The following is a 5,183-nucleotide window of genomic DNA, read 5'->3' as shown; positions in this document are numbered from 1 at the left end:
AGCTGGTGATGAGGCTAATACTCAGTGTCAGAGACATGGGATTCAAGCTCCTACACCTGAAAAGGATTTTGAGATCAAATCTGGCTTGATCAACATGGTGCAATCAAACAAGTTCCATGGCTTGGCATTAGAAGACCCATTAGATCACATTGACAACTTTGATAGAGTTTGTGATCTAACTAAGATGAATGGAGTGAGTGAGTACAGATTCAAGCTGAGGCTATAGGAGACAAAGCTCATCAATGGGAAAAGATTCTACCTCAAGGATCAGTCACAACATGGGAGCAATGCAAAAGAGCATTTCTAACCAAGTTCCTCTCTTCATCAAGAACAGGAAGGTTAAGAAATGAAATCTCAAGTTTTATTCAGAAGAACCATAAATCCTTTTGTGAGGCTTGGGAAAGATTTAGAGGGTATACCATGCAATGCCGTCAACATGGATTCTCAGATTCTCAGGTTTTAAGTACCTTCTACAGAGGTGCTTTACCAAAGGTCAGGCTCCTCTTGGACACTGCTTCAAATGGTAATTTCATGACCAAGGAAGTCAATAACTGCCATGACCCTTGTGGAGAATGTAGCTCAGAGTGATGAGCTTTATGGATCAGACTTCTACAGGAATTCAAGAGGAGCTGTGAGTGATGAAGAGGAAAGGACAAGGAAAGACATCAACTCTCTCAATGAGAAGCTAGACAAATTTTCTTAGCTTCTTATCAGTCAGCCAAACTTGTTAGAGATGTGTATCATGTGTTTCAGGAAAAATGTTCAAGGGGAAGACATCACAGCTGAGGTGAACTTTGTAGAAGGCCAACAACGACACCAAAAGGGTTTTAACCACTACAAGAATCACCCTACCCAGAACTTTTACCCTCAAAACTATAACCAACAAGGTTTTTTCCCTCCCCAACCGCAAAGTCTCCAACAGAACTCAGGGAATAAAGATCAAGAAGTGCAGAACCTGCTCCAGCAAATCCTCAAAGGTCAAGAAAATGGCTGAGATTAACAACAAGGTGGATTGAAGTTATTCTGATCTTCTAACTCAGCTTTCAACCTTGGCTTCCAAGGTCAAGACTCTAGAGAACAACGAGGGCCACTGCAGTTCTCAAGCTCAAGGATCTTTACCAAGGACATCCGTTGCACATCCAATAGAATACTGCAATGCAATCCTCTCAAATGATGTTCTTCATGCTGCTGTCCAAGAAATTGAGGATCTTCTCCATGGCAATGTCTCAAGTGCAAAACGCTTGAAAAAAGATGATGAGGACGCCATCATCGATGAGTTTGAGTTCCTGTTCTGTGATCTCAATGAGGACATTGAGAAAGAAGGTGGGGAGGCAGCTTGTTTTGATTTGAAAGAGAATCATTCTGAGATGGCTAAAGGAAAAGATCAGAGAATATTTCAAGCAAATTCAGCTGATGGAGTCTCTAGCACTGTTTCAACAAGGGTGAAACCCAAATCTATTCCCAAGCTATGGAACTCAAGAAAGTTCTCCATCTCATGTTCTCTTGGAAATATGAAAGTGGACAATGCTTTGTGTGATTCTAGATCAAGAATCAGTGTAATGTCTTTAGACATGGTGGAGAGATTAGGGATCAAGAGTCTTAAGCATCACCCCATGTCAATCACCTTTGGAGATTCATCCTCAAAGAAGCCATATGGAATCCTTGGAGATTACCCATTGAAGATTGGTGAATGCACAGTTCCAACTGATTTTGTAGTCATGAAGATGAAGAAGACCAAAGAGCTACCTCTTTTGCTTGGAACTCCATTTCTGAACACCACATGAGCAAGGATGGACTTTGATACTCAAAGAGTGGTGCTTACTAAGGTAGATGATGATGTATCTTATCCTCTTAAGCCTTCTCTTGCTGGGTTTTGTGGAGCTATATCTGATGATTCTGATGAGTTGAAACGCTATGGGATGATGTATGTGGGGAGTATTGGAACTATAGAGGAAGCTCAACCCCTTGCATCTGTTGAGAAAAAGAAAGAATCCCTAATAAGACCTGATCTTGATTTTGAAGGGGATTTCTATAGTGATGATGAAGATTGTTTGGAATCTCTATCTCCTACACCAAGTGAGAAAGAGATCAGCAGCAACAAAGGCAATGGTTCAAGGTCTCTAGACAAGAACCCAACAAGCACCAAACCATTCACTCTTGGGTCATCTTCTCAGGTCTTAACTCTCACTCCATGGAATTTTGATGCTGGAACTGTGGAATACAAGGTCAAAAGAAATGGAGGATCAAAACCTTTTGCTAAGGTCAGGGAAATCCTCACACAAGAGCTCATAAACAAAGGGTCATCTGGTGTTCAAGAGCTGATGAACAAAGCCATCACACTTGAGTTCATGGACAAAACAAGTAGAATCACTGCTCCTCCTCACCCTCACTAAGAAAAAAGTGTAAGAAGTCAAACTTAGTGACTTTAAAGAAAGTGCTCTTGGGATACACCCCAAGCTTATCCTTGTAAATAAATCTTTTTAATCTTTTCCTTAGTGTTTTTGGAATGTTTTGATGGGTTTGCTAAGTGTCTCAGGTTCTAGGAAGTTTTCTTGCTTAATATCTTGAAGGAACCAGTGCAAAAGGCAGTTCAAAGCATCGGCATCCTCCTCCATGGTCAACGCCTCCATTCCATCCAAAACAAGGCTGGTAATACTCCAAACTCCTTGTACATATGCATCTTGTTCTTAGTTTTCATTTTGCATCTTTCTTGCCTTTTCTTTTCACTCCTCTCTTATGCTTTTATAACACAAGGGACTGTGTTATTTAAGTGTGGGGGAGGGGTTTGTGTTTACTAATCATGTTTGCTATGTTCTTATTTTCTCTTTTGCATTTTGAGTTTCATTTGATCATGCATAGCATCAAGTGCATATCAAAAACCAAAAAAATTGAAAAATTAGAAACTTTTAACACAAAAAATGATCATGTAGTTGCATTCACATTTTTAGGATTGAGTCTAGTTGCATCATATAGGTTGCATTGTGCATGGGAGTAATGATAGTTTTTTTCTTGAGAGTAAATAACTTTGAGAATTTGGATTAAATATGCTTGTGAAATGATTTTTGTGCTTGCAAGGCTTGAAATGATTTGAATCTGAGAAGCAAGTTTGAATTGAACTCAATTCTAATAAGTGAAAACCTTGAACTTGACTTGAAACTATCATGTGGTGCATTGTCTGAATAAGCTTGTGGATACCGATATACATACTTGCGCTAGAATCCTGTGTTTACCTCCCTCTTCCTTAGCTCAAGTAGCTGAATCCACATATGGATCAGTTTTCCTCACCTAAACTTATCCTTCCTTCAAGCCAAATGTTTGTGTGTGATTGAAAGGCCACCTTGGATCAAACTTACCAGAAAGTGTTAGGTTTAGAGCAACAAGGGCAAGTCTCATTGAGTGTTAAGTTCCATCATCAAGGAGCTGAGAGATTTGGCAAGAACTAAGTGTGGGGGAGTACTTGTTGGTGAGTGAAAAAAAAGGAGAGTGGTGAGAACTAGGGGATAGATAAGAAAAGAAATCAGTCTTGGAGTTTTGAGTCAAAGAAAAGTGAGCTCTAGTGTTTTGAAAAGAAAGTGTCTAGCCTCCAAGTAAAAGGAAAAGAAAAGAAGCCAAAGAGCTCAAATGTTTTAAAAAGAAATAAAAAAAGACTAGAGGTTACAAAAGAAAGTGAAAAGAGCTGTGTAAAGTTTGAACTCCAAGACTTGAGTGTGAACATGAAAAGTAAGTCCCCTAGTGAGAGAGAAATGAGTGTGAAAAGTGAGGTTCTTGAGAAAATGAGCAAGTGAGAAGCTTTGAGTAGAGTGTGGGGTGGGATGAGTCATTGCCCTTGTATGCGTAGGTTGCTTTCTACATTTAGAATTCTGCCAAAGTTTGATCATTCATAGAGAGATCCCCTTGCTGCATTGAACCCACTCAGGCATTGGTGAGATCATTTTAGTCTCATAAAACCTCACCCTAGCCAAACTTTACTTGTTTGAACATTGCATCATTTGATCCACTTGGTAAAAAACTTAATGAATGTCAAAGAGTTGAGGAATAGGAGAACTTGTGGAGATTACTGTTGAGTTGATACATCAGAGTATAGTCTTGCATTGCATACTGAGCATGAACTTGAATTCTCTTAGTTGTCACTTCTCTCTTTCAAAGGAAATATGAACTCCCAATGCATTCAACCTCTCTCTCTCTCATTTTTTTTGTTTTTTTCTTGAGGACAAGCAAAGGATAAGTGTGGGAGAGTTGATATATTCATAAATTGCATCATTTAGTGTACATATTTAAGTCCAAATCATGTCTTATTTGCATACATTTTAGGTCTTTAGACATTGTTTTAGGACTTAGGAGATTGCATTAGGTCCAAGAGAGTTTTGCATGGTTTGGAGTGTTAAACAGGTGCTTATGGGGCCGATTTGGAGTGAAGAATGTGAACCAGAAGAAGAAATGGACTTGAAATGATCAAAAATGGTGAAAATGGGCATTATGGAGCTTTTCGGCAAAAGACTATACTGATGGTCGGAGATCCTCGGCTAAAATAAATACTGTGGGTAGGATTCTCGGCCAAAACAGGTACTGGTCGCTTAAGCTTCTCGGCCAAAACTCTCGGGTGCAGATACATCTCAGAAATTGCGTTACCAGGGAAGATCTTTCCGGCCGATTCAGCTTCCGGGGTCTTCAGAAAAGATCAAGATAATTGAGCCTAGATTCCAGAACAGTGAGAATCAAGGAATTTGGAGCATTGAGACGAAAGATATGACCACCGGAAGACGAACATGTCGTGCACTCATTCCAGAGAAATCCGATACACTTCAAAGACGTCGTTATCGGGAAGCCTTCTCCTCCGATCTGGTTTACAGGGTCCTGATAAAAGCTGTTTCTTATCATCTCATCTTCTTATCTTTGCTCCTAATAATGGTTAACATTTTCTCTTGCAAAAGATTAGGTGTGTTAAGCATGATTAGTGAGTAGTCTTCTTTTAAGCTTCTAGGTGTGTAGATTAGGGTGCTTTGATGTTTGATTTATGATGTTTAGGTTCTAGATTCTCATTTCCTTGCCTTATTTAGCTGCTCTTAATGCTAGATCTCTCATTATAAGCTTGATCTAGAACTTAGGCATTTCTCCACCCACAAGGTGTTTGATGAAATGCCTGAATGAGCTAAGCTAAGGGTTTATGTTGATTGAAACACATG

At 39.5% G+C, this 5,183-nt stretch overlaps 1 non-coding gene across 1 annotated transcript; it reads right to left on the bottom strand.

The window, feature by feature from the left end:
- Positions 1 to 336: 336 nt before the first annotated feature.
- LOC112088639 lies at positions 337 to 443 on the bottom strand. The gene has a single exon (XR_002900585.1). It is a non-coding gene; the product is annotated as a small nucleolar RNA R71 (small nucleolar RNA).
- Positions 444 to 5,183: the final 4,740 nt, after the last annotated feature.

The sequence above is a fragment of the Eutrema salsugineum genome, unplaced genomic scaffold, assembly GCF_000478725.1.
Source record: "Eutrema salsugineum unplaced genomic scaffold, Eutsalg1_0 scaffold_14, whole genome shotgun sequence".
In the NCBI taxonomy this organism is placed as follows: domain Eukaryota; kingdom Viridiplantae; phylum Streptophyta; class Magnoliopsida; order Brassicales; family Brassicaceae; genus Eutrema; species Eutrema salsugineum.
The sequence above is the reverse complement of the archived record's forward strand: the minus strand, read 5'-3'. Positions and strand labels throughout refer to the sequence as shown.